The 14,684-nt window shown below is 37.9% G+C and overlaps 1 protein-coding gene across 1 annotated transcript in view; it reads right to left on the reverse strand.

Moving 5' to 3' along the window:
* Positions 1 to 14,684, reverse strand: part of ETNK1 (ethanolamine kinase 1) — a 69,370-nt gene that overhangs the window by 43,042 nt on the left and 11,644 nt on the right. The window lies entirely within an intron of this gene.

The raw sequence follows: 14,684 nt of genomic DNA on the forward strand, positions 1-14,684 counted from the left end.
TAAATGACATCTGAAAAGGCTTTAGATCTTAAGCTGAAATTTGAAACAAAGTATTTATGTATCCTTATTCACCTAATGCAGATAAATTTTATGAGCTAATGTGAAAAGATTTATTTTGAATATCTATGTTTTTTGGATATGCAGAGACATACAAACTTTGCTTTCCACCTAGATTTCAAAAAGATGGTATGTAGGGAGACACTGACAAGAAGCATATGCCCTTAAACTAAACTCCAATCATCATTTTATTAAAATCTAGGTTGAAAGCATGTTGTTTCCTATTAAAATGCCATAACAACTCACACATATTATTTTGTAACTCCTCCAGATGTCATGTAGAGATGAAGTATTTCAATTATTGTAGTAAAGTTTGAGAAACATTCTGAAATGCTTGTAATGAAAGACATTCTACACTCCTCAAAAGCCAGGAGTGAAATCTGTTTTCTACATCCTCCTAACAAATAGTAAGGACTTAATACTTAAACACTAGCTTGTCTTCTTGATCTAGCTTATAACAAATTCATTCTTTCACTCTTGCCTATAATAATAAATTTCCTTAATTGTGCATGCTATTTTGAACATTTATGTGTACATGCAGAAACATACGTATAAAGACATATGCACTTAAAAAGGCTAGAAATGGATAACATTACTGGATAAGATTATTGAATACTATATAGACGTTTATAAGTATAACATAGAGTCACAACTCCAATGACACTAACCCTAACATACTGTTGCACAAAACAGCCACATATTTGCAATGAAATGATAGTCACAATAAACCCCTGGAGCAAAAAAATAAATATATGAATAACTTCATTTACAAAAGTAGTTTATGTATAAATAAGGATAAAAATATCTGCAAAGATGTCCAATAAAATATTAGGTAGTTTAAATCTTGTCTCCTGTTTTCTTATTTCTAAGTAGTTTAAACTTTTCTCGTTTGGCTTATATATGTTTTCTCACTTTTTTTTTTTTTCCTGTAATCAATCTAGTTTACATGTGAAAAAATTAAAATAGTGAGAAAAACGAAAGGGGCTAGTAACTGACCTGGCACGTACAGCAAGGCCTGGAGATTCTGTCGAACATAAGCAATTTCATAGAACAGCAATATCAGATGAGGCCACTCTGTGACCATAATGCATCAAGACAAAAACAAAGTCACTCTGTAATCATGTCTGAACAAAGACAAAACTATGCATTTTTTCCAAACCACAAAAATGACCAAACACTCCCCTATTCTGGCTAATGTGAGGGACTGCCGTTCCTTTTCCAGGAACAGCTTTGGTCCTGCTTCGTTCCTCCAGTCCTCTAGGTAAGATACCCACACAGTCATAGACTTGCCCCACTTCCTTCCTGACAACACCCAAATCCAGAGGAAAGCCTTGCTTCCTTGAACCCTCTCCCAAATTCAAATCTTATACGAAGTCCTTTCTAACACCCACATACTCAGAGACCAACCATTCCCCATGGAATGAGTCTTCCTTAAGGAAGGAGTAATAAACCCAATTTCTTTGGCTTATCCTAATGATCTCTTGGAGATTTCTGACTTTAAAGATGTATGGATAATGCTTTTTGCTCTTGGATGGTTCCCACCTCATATATAAACCAACAATTAATTCAAGGTGCTTCAGCCTTCTGAAACACACATTTAAAAATATACTAGGTATATGCTAGGTATGTGTACTATACTAGATATATACTAGAAATATAAAATTCCACCTCAACGGAGGGGGGACAAAACTACTACAAATCTCATGGAGCTCCTTTTCACAGGGTTTATCCCGCACTGTTTGTCAAGTATTTAAGATAGTACCAGTTCAGAGGATGAGCTACAAAGCAAGACTGCTTGACTGTAAATTCTAGCTGAGTGACTTTAGGCAAGTCACTTACCTGTATGTGCTTCATTCATCTCATGTTTAATATCAGCACATTAGAATCTGCTTTATAGGTTTTTATGAAAATTAATTACTTAATATACACAAAAGCACTTAAAACAGTTCCTGACACAAACTAAGCTCGTATCAAATATGTAGATAACTAGATATTTAAATTTGAACACAAGACAGCAAAATAATTCATGATGAGATCATAAAAGTTAATAATTAAGACAACAGCTATGTTATAGATTAGCCCTAGACTCTATGCTGCTGCACTGGTACCACCTAGCAAATCTTGAAAGCAAGACCCAAAGATTAAAACTATTACCAAAGAACTACAAAAACTATCGACTGCCTAACAAGGTAAAATTCACAATGTCTAATATTCAATTAAAGATTATTCAGCATGGGGAAATCCCTGGCAGTCCAGCGGTTAGGACTCTGCGCTCTCACTGCCAAGGGCGCAGTTTCAATCCCTGGTTGGGGAACTAAGATCTCACAAGCTGGGTGAGGCGGACAAAAAGAAAAAGATTATCAGGCATGCAAAAAGGGCAGAAAAATACAACCCACAATGGGGGGTGAGAGGGGGGTCAATTAATTGAAACCAACCAGAACTGACACAGATGTTAGAATTAGCAGATGTTAAAACTGTATTTCAAAAAAAAAGTGTGTTGTATTCTTACAACAAAAAATTAAGCAGAGTCATTGAAGATATAAAAGAGACCCAAATCAAACTTCTCAAGATGTCTGAAGGGAAAACACACTTAGATGGGATTTAACACTAGGTTAGGTAGTGGAAAAAACAATTTCGCAAACTTGAAGACATAGGAATAGAAACTATGCAAAACAAAATACAGAGGAAAAAAAAGAATTATCAAAGAGAGAGAGAGAAGAGCATCCATTAGCTGAGAGATTACATTTAAAATTTGAGTCCTCAAAGAAAGGAAAAAAAGAGAACAGAAACATTTTTAAAGAAATGACAGTCAAAAGTTTTCCAAATTTGATGAAAACCTATCAACTCAAGAGCCAAGAAGCTAAACAAGCCCAAGCCAAAGAAACATGAAGAAAACTACACCAAGGCACCTCATAATAAAACTGCTTAAAACCAGAGATAAATCATTTAATGGTACCAATTCATTTTAATCTTCCATTCACTCAGGCATATTTCAGAGTCACCTTGACCCCTCCCTCTCCACCCCCACACAAAATGTTTTCTTCCTAGGTAATTCTTAAATCCACTCCTGTTTCTCCATCCCCTTGTCAATCTCCTATTTGCAGTATTTTAATAACCTCATTGGTCTCTCTTATGCCAGTTTAACCACCTTCCCACCTTCCAAAAAAATTCACTCACAAACTGCCACCAAAATAATCCATCTAAAATACAAACATGAACATGTGACTGGCAATCTTCAACTGACTCCACACTGTTTAGAGGATAAAGTTTAAGTTCCTTAGGGCGTACAAGTTCCACAATACCTCCCAAGTTATCTAGTGATCTACCTGACAAATTCACCCTTCTTTTTCTTGACCTCACTAACTTCTAACTTCCTTCAAAATTCCAACACAGGAGTTATATCCTCCAGGAGACAATTCCTAAACTCAGATAAGACATAAATACTTCTCAGTGCTTGCTAGTGCCCTATATATAGCATTACTAAAATGCACTGTAGGGACCTCCCTGGCAGTCCAGTGGTTAAGACTCCACAGTCCTAATGCAGGGGGCATGGGTTCGATCCCTGGTTGGGAAACTAAGATCCCACGTGTCACACAGCACGGCCAAAAAAAAAAAAAAAAAAAAAAAAGTACTGTAATGTATTATATTTGCCACTCCATATTTACTGTGAGTTCCTCTGAGATTTGGAACACACGGAAAGAAGAAAAAATAAAGGTGAAAAACAGGAATATAAAAGATGAGTCAAAGAGGAAAAAAAAGTATGATAGTACAGTGAAAAACTCAACCATATAAGTAGTTACATTAAATGTGAAAGAACTAAATAATCCAATTAAAAAACTAAGTACGAAAAAGAAAACTATATGCTACTTTTTACAAGAGACACGTAAAAGAAAGCTGATGTAGCTACACCATATCAGACAAAATAGATCCTAATGATACATTCCAAGAGATAAAAAGGGATGTTTTATAATTATGAAAGGATTGAGCCCCCAAGAACATACAAGAATTCTAAATTGAGTGCATGCAATAACATAACTTCAAAATACATATAGCAAAAACTGACATACTAAACAAATTCCACGATAATTGTCTGAAACTTGAGCATATCTCTAAGAGCTGATTTTTTAAAAACAGGGAAAAATCATAACATATACAAGAGAGCTAAGCAATAGAATTAAAAATCCAACTTAACTGACATACACAGAACACTGTACCCAACAAGAGAATATGCATCTTTTTCAAGTATATATAAAACATTACCAAAATTGACTATAGGCTTGATTATAAAGCAAGCCTCAATAAATATCAAAGGATTAAAATCATTCAGAGTATCTTCTCAAGCTACATTGAATATGAACTAGACATCAATAACACACCACACATACATGTATAGACACCTCAAATAAAATGGTTAAGATAGTAAATTTTAGGTTGTTTTTTTTACCACAATAAAGAAAAAATAACTTAATATTCTCCCACTTATTTGAAGTGAAGCAATGCACATCTAAATAATCCACTGGATGAAGAAAAAACTACAATAACTAGAAAGCATTAGAAAGCATTCTAAACTGAACGATAATAAAGTCATATTAAAGCCTGTGGGTGCTTACAGGGACATGTAAATAAAAATATTAAAAATAAAAAAGGCAGAAAATTAGTGATCTAAGCTTCTAGCTCAAGAAGTTAGAAAAATAGCCAATTAACCTTCGATTAAAAAAAAGAATTAGGAAGAAAACAAAAGGGCAAAGTTATCAATAAAACAGAAAAACTCAACAGTCAAAAACTGTTCTTCAGGGCTTCCCTGGCAGTCCAGTGGTTAAAACTCTGCGCTTCCAATGCGGGGGTGCGGGTTCGATCCCTGGTGGGGAAACTAAGATCCCACAAGCCACAGTGGCACAGCCAAAAAAAAAAAACAAACAAACAACAACAAAAAAACTGTTCTTTGAAGATAAAGTTGATAACTTTCAAGCAAAATCATCAAGGAAAAAAGATACTAATTATCAATAAAGAAGTAAACTTTATTACAGTATAGACATATATTACTAGAAACAACTCTTCCAAAAACAGACAAAAAAGAAACAGATCCCAACTTGATACCAAAACTTGTCAAGGACATTACAAGGAAGGAAAATTACAGACCACTATCTCTCATAGTTGCAAAAATCCTAATCAAAATATTGGCAACCGATACAACGATATATAAAAAGGAGAATACATCACAACCAAATGGGGTTTACTCCAGGAACGCAGTGGTTCTTAACAAATTGTTTTAAACCGTCATTGTAATTGAGCTCAATAACAGAAAAATGGAGGCAAATCATGTAACCATCAAGTGTTGCAGAAAAGTACTTGATAAAATTCAACATTCATTCATGATGAAAATACTTAGCAAGCCAAGAATAAAATGAAACTTCCTTAATCTGACAGAGTATCCAAAGAAAACCTACAGCAAACATCATACCTAATAATAAACTATTGAAAATGTTCTCCTTCAGAATGGGAACAAGGCAGGGATGCCCACTATCACCTCTTATTGCAATATTGTGATGATGTCCTAGCCATTGTAGTAAGACAAAACAAGGGGTGGAGTCAAGATGGCGGACTAGGAGGATGCAGAATTCACATCTCTGAACAACTAGGGCAGCTACCAGGCACCAGTGGGTGACCACGGACACCTAAGGGGACAGGAGGAACCCCCAGCAACTGGGTGGACGTGGGGTGTGGGGGGGAATGAGGGGGGAGGAGAAATGGAGGTGGGACAGGACTGGCGCCCCTGAGGGGTGGCTGGGGGAGGCGAAGGGATCCCATGCCTGAAGGGGGAAATTGGGGGTCCACTGGGAGGACAGAGGGTCAAAAGGGAGCATGGCCAGGTTTCCCCTGCCCACTTTGGCCCCCAGGAGCCTGCTGAGATCCCAGGCCTGATCCTCTGCCCACCTAGGCCCCCTCTAGCCACGTGGGTCCTGAGGGAGTGGGAGGGACGGAAGGGGAGCAAAAGTAAAGGCCGGACTTAGGGGACCCGCACCCCTGAGGAGTGGCTGGGGGAGGGGAGGAGTTCCAACACCCAGCAGGACCCTCCCACGGTTAGGGGTCCAGCAGGGACAGGGGAAATCCTCGGGGAGACCCAAGGGGAGGGGGGCATGGAGGAACGGAAGGGAATGCAGCCAGCGCTTTCCCTGTCCACATTCCACATAGGCACCAGGGACCCTGTTGGGCTCCTGGGCCTAATCCTCTGCCCTTGGAGCCTCCCTCCTTCCACGCAGAACCCAAGCCCCGCCCCTACACCCCCACCCAGGGCCCCACCTCTACACTCGGAGACCCCCTCTGAGACCCCTTCCAACCACGCTGGGCCTAAACCCCACCCACACACCCTGACCCAGGGCCTTACCTCCAAACTCCATAACTCCACACTCCAGAGGCCCCCCCTTTGGACGTGCTGCCTCTCCCCTTCCGTGCAGGCCCTAAGCAGAGGCCCCACCCCATGCTTGAACGTCACCCAGCCTAGGCTCCGTCCCCAAGGCCTCTTCCGGCTGCAGCTGCGTGGGTCCTGAGCCTAAGACACCCACCCCCGCCCGCCACTAGGTCCTGCTCCACCCTAAACCCCACCCCTGCCTAAGTTCCACCCCCGCCTAAACTCCGCCCCCCATAGCCAAAGCTTTTTATTTTTTTTCCTCTTTTAGATTGGGGTTCTGTTTTACCTTGTCATTGATTCACTGTTGCTGATTCATTTATATTTCTATTATTCTGCTCCTTTTGGCTTATCCCCCCCCCTTTTTTGTGTTGCGGTTTTATTTTACCTTCATGCAGTTGTTTTAATTATACTTTTATTTTTCCTAATATATTTTTTACCTTTCTAACTTTATTTTGTTTTTTATTCTTTGTTATTGTACTGCTTCTTTTTTTTTCTTTTCTTTTCTTTTTTTTTTTTGGCCACACAACGCAGCTTGCAGGATCTTGGTTCCCAGGCCGGAGGTTGGTCCTGAGCTCCTGTGGTGGGAGCGCCGAGTCCAAACCACTGGACTAACAGAGAACCTCAGACCCCAGGGAATATTAATCAGAGTGAGGCCTCCCGGAGGTCCTCATCTCAGCACCAAGACCCGGCTCTATCCAACTGCCTGCACACTCCAGTGCCAGAAACCTCAGGCCCAACAAGAAGTAAAACAGGAATACAGTCCCACACACCAAAAAAAAAAAAAAAGAAAGAAAGAAACGGCAAAAAAAAAAAAATGTGACAAATGAAGGAGCAAGGCAAAAATCTACAAGACCAAATAAATGAAGATGAAATAGGCAACCTACCTGAAAAAAATTCAGAGTAATGGTAGTAAAGATGATCCAAAATCTCGGAAATAGAATGGAGAAAATAAAAGAAACATTTAAAAAGGATCTAGAAGAACTGAAGAGCAAAGAAACAGTGATGAGCAACATAACAAATGAAATTAAAAATACTCTAGAAGGAATCAATAGCAGAATTACTTGAGGCAGAGGAACACGTAAGTGAGCTGGAAGATAAAATGATGGAGCTAACTGCCAGGTAGCAGAATAAAGAAAAAAGAACAAAAAGAATTGAGGACAGGCTTCCCTGGTGGCGCAGTGGTTGAGAATCTGCCTGCCGGTGCAGGGGACACGGGTTCGAGCCCTGGTCTGGGAAGATCCCACATGCCGCGGAGCAACTAGGCCCGTGAGCCACAATTACTGAGCCTGCGCGTCTGGAGCCTGTGCTCCGCAACAAGAGAGGCCGCGACAGTGAAAGGCCCGCGCACCGCGATGAAGAGTGGCCCCCGCTTGCCACAACTAGAGAAAGCCCTCGCACAGAAACGAAGACCCAACACAGCCAAAAATAAGTAAATAAATAAATTTATAAAAAAAAAAAAAAAAAAAAAAGAATTGAGGACAGTCTCAGAGACTTCTGGGACAACATTAAATGCACCAACATACAAATTACAGGGCTCCCATAAGAAGAAGATAAAAAGAAAGGGTCTGAGAAAATATTTGAAGAGATTATAGTCGAAAACTTCCCTAACATGGGAAAGGAAATAGTCCATCAAGTCCAGGAAGCACAGAGAGTCCCATATAGGATAAAGCCAAAGAGAAAAACATTAATCAAACTATCAAAAATTAAATACAAAGAAAAAATATTAAAAGCAGCAATGGAAAAGCAACAAATAACATACAAGCGAATCCCCATAAGGTTAACAGCTGACCTTTCAGCAGAAACTTTGCAAGCCAGAAGGGAGTGGCAGAACACATTTAAAGTGATGAAAGGGAAAAACCTACAACCAAGATTACCCAGCAAGGATCTCATTCAGATTTGATGGAGAAATCAAAAGCTTTACAGACAAGTAAAAGCTATGAGAATTCAGCATCACCAAACCAGCTTTACAACAAATGCTAAAGGAACTTCTCTAAGCAGGAAACACAAGAGGAGAAAAAGACCCACAAAAACAAATCCAAATCAATTAAGAAAATGGTAATAGGAACATACATATTGATAATCACCTTGAATGTAAATGGATTAAATGCTCCAACCAAAAGACATAGACTGGCTGAACGGATACAAAAACGAGACCCGTATATATGCCGTCTACAATAAACCCCCTTCAGACCTAGGGACACATACAGACTGAAAGTGAGGGGATGGAAAAAGATATTCCATGCAAATGGAAATCACAAGAAACCTGGAGTAGCAATACTCATATCAGATAAAATAGACTTTAAAATAAAGACAGTTACAAGAGATAAAGAAGGACACTACATAATGATCAAGGGATCAATCCAAGAAGAAAACATAACAATTATAAATATTTATGCACCCAACATAGGAGCACCTCAATATATAAGGCAAATGCTAACAGCCATAAAAGGAGAAATCGACAGTAACACAGTAATAGTGGGGGACTTTAACACCTCACTTACATCAATAGACAGATCCATCCAAACAGAAAATAAATAAGGAAACACAAGCTTTAAATGACACAATAGACTAGATAGACTTAATTGATATTTTTAGGATATTCCACCCGAAAGCAAAAGTACAATTTCTTCTCAAGTGCACACAGTACATTCTCCAGAAGAGATCACATTTTGGGTCACAAATCAAGCCTTGGAAAATGTAAGAAAACTGAAATCGTATCAAGCATCTTTTCCGACCACAACGCTATGAGATTAGAAATCAATTACAGGAAATAAACAGTAAAAGCCACAAATACACGGAGGCTAAACAGTGCGCTGCTAAATAGCCAAGATCACTGAAGAAATCAAAGAGGAAATCAAAAAATACTCATAAACAAATAACAATGAAAACACAACGATCCAAAACCTATGGGACATAGCAAAAGCAGCTCTAAGAGGGAAGTTCATAGCAATTCAAGCTCACTACAAAAAACAAGAAAAATCTCAAATAAACAATCTAACCTTACACCTAAAGGAACTAGAGAAAGAAGAATAAACAAAACCCAAAGTTAGTAGAAGAAAAGAAACCATAAAGATCAGAGCAGAAATAAATGAAATAGAAACAAAGAAAACAATAGCAAGCTCAATAAAACTAAAAGCTGGTTCCTTGAGAAGATAAATAAAATTGATAAACCTTTAGCCAGACTCATCAAGAAAAACAGAGAGAGGACTCAACTCAATAAAATTAGAAATGAAAAAGGAGAGATTACAACTGACACCACAGAAATACAAAAGATCATAAGAGACTACTACAAGCAACTAAATGCCAATAAAATGGACAACCTAGAAGAAATGATCAAATTCTTGGAAAAGTACAAACTTAAAAGACTGAACCAGGAGGAATTTGAAAAATATAAACAGACCAATCACAGGTAATGAAATTGAAACTGTAATTTAAAATCTTCCAGCAAACAAAAGTGCAGGACCAGATGGCTTCACAGGCGAATTTTATCAAACATTTAGAGAAGAGTTAACCCCTATCCTTCTCAAACTCTTGCAAAAAATTACAGAGGGAGGAACACTCCCAAACTCATTCTATGAGGCCACCATCACCCTGATATCAAAACCAGACAAAGATATCACACACACAAAAAAAATTACAGGCCAAAATCACTGATGAACCACAGACGTAAAAATCCTCAACAAAATACTAGCAAACAGAATCCAACAACACATTTAAAGGATCATGCACCATGATCAAGTGGGATTTATCCCAGGGATATAAGGATTCCTCCATATATGCAAAATAATCAATGTGATACACCATATTAACAAACTGAAGGAGAAAAGCCATATGATCATCTCACTAGATGCAGAAAAAGCTTTTGACAAAATTCAACACCCATTTATGATAAAAACTCTCCAGAAAGTGGGCATAGAGGGAACCTACCTCAACATAAAAAAAGCCATATGTGACAAATCCACAGCAAACATCATTCTCAATGGTGAAAAACTGAAAGCATTTCCTCTAAGATCAGGAACAAGACAAGGATGTCCACTCTTGCCACTATTATTCAACATAGTATTGGAAGTCTTAGCCACAGCAATCAGAGAAGAAAAAGAAATAAAAGGAATACAAATTGGAAAAGAAGAAGTAAAACTGTCACTGTTTGCCGATGACATGATACTATACACAGAAAATCCTAAAGATGCCACCAGAAAACTACTAGTACTAATCAATGAATTTGGTAAGGTTGCAGGATACAAAATTAATGCACAGAAATCTCTTGCATTCCTATACACTAACAATGAAAGATCAGAAAGAGAAATTAAGGAAACAATCCCATTTACCATCGCAACAAAAAAGAATAAAATACCTAAGAATAAACCTACCTAAGGAGGCAAAAGACCTGTACTCAGAAAACTATAAAACACTGATGAAAGAAATCAAAGATAACATAAACAGATGGAGAGATATAGCATGCTCCTGGGCTGGAAGAATCAATATTGTGAAAATGACTATACTACCCAAAGCAATCTCCAGGTTCAATGCAATCCCTATCAAACTACCAATGTAATTTTTCACAGAACTAGAACAAGAAATTTTACAATTTGTATGGAAACACAAAAGACCCCGAATAGCCAAAGCAACCTTGAGAAAGAAAAACGGAGCTGGAGGAATCAGGCTCCCTGACTTCAGACTATACTACAAAGATACAGTAATCAAGACAGTATGGTACTGGCACAAAAAACAGAAATATAGATCAATGGAACACAATAGAAAGCCCAGAGATAAACCCATGCACATATGATCACCTTATCTTTGATAAAGGAGGCAAGAATATACAATGGAGAAAAGACAGCGTCTTCAATAAGTGGTGCTGGGAAAAATGGACAGCTACACGTAAAAGAATGAAATTAGAACACCCCCTAACACCATACATGACAATAAACTCAAAGTGGATTAAGGACCTAAATGTAAGGCCAGACACTATAAAACTCTTAGAGGAAAACACAGGCAGAACACTCTATGACATAAATCACAGCAAGATCCTTTTTGACCCACCTCCTAGAGTAAGGGAAATAAAAACAAAAATAAACAAATGGGACCTAATGAAACTTAAAAGCTTTTGCACAGCAAAGGAAAGCATAAACAAGTGAAAAGACAACCCTCAGAATGGGAGAAAATATTTGCAAACGAAGCAACTGACAAAGGATTAATCTCCAAAATATACAAGCAGCTCATGTAGCTCAATATCAAAAAAAAAAACCCAATCCAAAAATGGGTGGAAGACCTAAATAGACATTTCTCCAAAGAAGACACACAGATGGCCAACAAATACATGAAAAGATGCTCAACATCACTAATCATTAGAGAAATGCAAATCAAAACTACAATGAGGTATCACCTCACACTGGTTAGAATGGCCATCATCAAAAAATCTACAAACAATAAATGCTGGAGAGGGTGTGGAGAAAAGGGAACCCTCCTGCACTGTTGGTGGGAATGTACATTGATACAGCCACTATGGAGAACAGTATGGAGGTTCCTTAAGAAACTAAAAATAGAACGATCATATGACCCAGCAATCCCACTACTGGGCATATACCCTGAGAAAACCATAATTCAAAAAGAGACATGTACCACAATATTCATTGCAGCACTATTTACAATACCCAGGACATGAAAACAACCTAGATGTCCATCAACAGATGAATGGATAAAGAAGATGTGGCACATATACACAATGGAATATCAGCCATAAAAAGGAACGAAATTGAGTTATTTGTAGTGAAGTGGATGGGCCTACAATCTGTCATACAGAGTGAAGTAAGTCAGAAAGAGAAAACCGAATTATCGTATGCTAACGCATATATATGGAATTTTAAAAAGCAGTACTGATGAACCTAGTGGCAGGGCAGGAATAAAGAGGCAGACGTAGAGAAAGGACTTGAGGGCATAGCGAGGGGAAGGGGAAGCTGGGATGAAGCGAGAGAGTAGCACTGACATATACGCTACCAAATGTAAGGCTAGTGGGAAGCTGCTGCAATAGCACAGGGAGATCAGCTTGGTGCTTTGCGACAATAGAGGGATGGGATAGGGAGGGTGGGAGGAAGGTTCAAGAAGGAGGGGATATGGGGATATATGTATACATATAGCTGATTCACTTTGTTGTACAGCAGAAACTAACACAACACTGTAAAGCATTTATACTCCAATAAAGACGTGGGGAAAAAAAAAGACATGACAACAACGACAACAACAGAAGTAGGAATAGGAAAGGAAAAAACAAAACTCATTATTTGCAGATACAGAGAAAATGCACAAAGTATCTAAATTTAAAAAAATAATTAGAACATGGGAAAAATTCAATGTATTAACATATCAATTGAATTTCTCTATACTAACAGCAAACCTTTTTTTTTAAATGATATTCTTTAAATAATATCAGAAAGCATCAAATTCCTGGAGGGAAAAATGAAATGAAAAATACAAGATCTCTACATTGAAAACTTCAAAAGTTTGAGAGAAACTAAATAAATAAATGGGATATACCATATTTATAGATTGTAAGACTCAATACTGTTAATGAATTCACTTCTCCTCAAATGTCTATAGATTCCACAAAAATGTCAATCAAAAGGCCATCTAGTTTCTTTTGAGGAAATTGAAAAGCTGAGTCTACAATTTACATGGCAATTTAAAATACCAAGAACAGTCAAGGCAATTTTAAAGAAGAACAAAGCTAGTGTCTCATACCAAGGATTATAGTAACTATATCATACCAAGACCTAGAAGCAAAACTTGAGAGCAGTCAAGATACTGTGATACTGGTGCAGTAATAGACAAAACAGACTAAAGGAACAGAACAGAATTCATAAACAGACCCACATACAGTGCCACCTGGTTTATGACAAAGGTAACACTATAATGGTGAAAAAATGGTGGTTTCAGGTAACACTATAAAGGGGAGAAAATGGTCTTTTCTATAAGTGATACTGGATCACTGGATACTGATAGCCATTCGGAAGAAAAATGAGTCATGACCTCCTCCACCTTACACCATAAACAATTTCAGATCAAAATGTAAAATAGCAAAACAATAAAGCTTCTATAAAACACAGAGGAATATCTTCAGGACTTTGGCATAGGAAGAGATCAAGACACAAAACATGCTACCCATAAAGAAAAAATTGAAAAACTGGTGTTAAAACTGTCAAAAGACACTATTAAGGGTGAAAATGCAAGCCACAAACTGGCAGAAAATATTTATAATACATTTCTTCAAAAAAAGGACTCGGGAATTCCCTGGCGGCCCAGTGGTTAGGACTCCACGCTTCCACAGCTGGGGGGCCTGGGTTCAATCCCTACTAAGATACTGCAAAGCCGTGCAGCGTGGCCAAAAAAAAGAAAAAAGGGCTCAAATATAGAATATGTAAAGAACATCTACAAATCATTAGGAAAAAAATAATCCAGGAGAAAAATTAGCCAAAAATCTTAACAGGTATCTCAAAATAGAAGACATTCAAATATCCGACCCACAGAAAAAAGATGCACTAGTTATTAAGAGAATGCAAATCAAACCCATAACAAAATACCCTTAATGCCTACGCGAATGATAAAAATGAAGACAGATAATAACAATTGTTGGTAAAGATGCAGCACCTCTGAAACTCTCATACAGTATTGCCATTAGGGGTATAAATTGACACAACCACTTTGGAAAACTTAAAGTATCTAGTAAAGCTAAAAATACATACCAGATGACCCAGCAAGTCTACTTCTAAGGATCCACCTAACAGAAATAGATATTCACACTCATCAAAAGATTTATACAGCTATGTTCACAGCAGCATAATTTGTAATAGCCAAAATCCGAAAACAACCCAAGTGTCCACCAACAGAAGATAAATAAACTGAGGTATATTCTTACAATGAGAATAAGAAAGAACTAACTATATATACAGGAATAAATCTCTCATAACTTTAGCATATGCCAACCCCCCCCAAAAAAGTATATACCATACGATTCCATTAAAAAAAATTCATAGAGAGGGAAAACTACGATATTAAAGTCAGGATAGGAGTAACACTTGCTTGAGGAGAGTTGATGGATAGTGACTCCAAGAGAGTATAAGCGAGGATTCTGGGGTACCATTTCCCAAATCTGTTTCCTGACTTGGATACTTATTACATGGGTGTGGCTGCTTTGTAGGAAAATTCATCAGGTTCTACACTT

The sequence above is a fragment of the Balaenoptera acutorostrata genome, chromosome 11 (genome assembly GCF_949987535.1).
Source record: "Balaenoptera acutorostrata chromosome 11, mBalAcu1.1, whole genome shotgun sequence".
NCBI lineage: Eukaryota > Metazoa > Chordata > Mammalia > Artiodactyla > Balaenopteridae > Balaenoptera > Balaenoptera acutorostrata.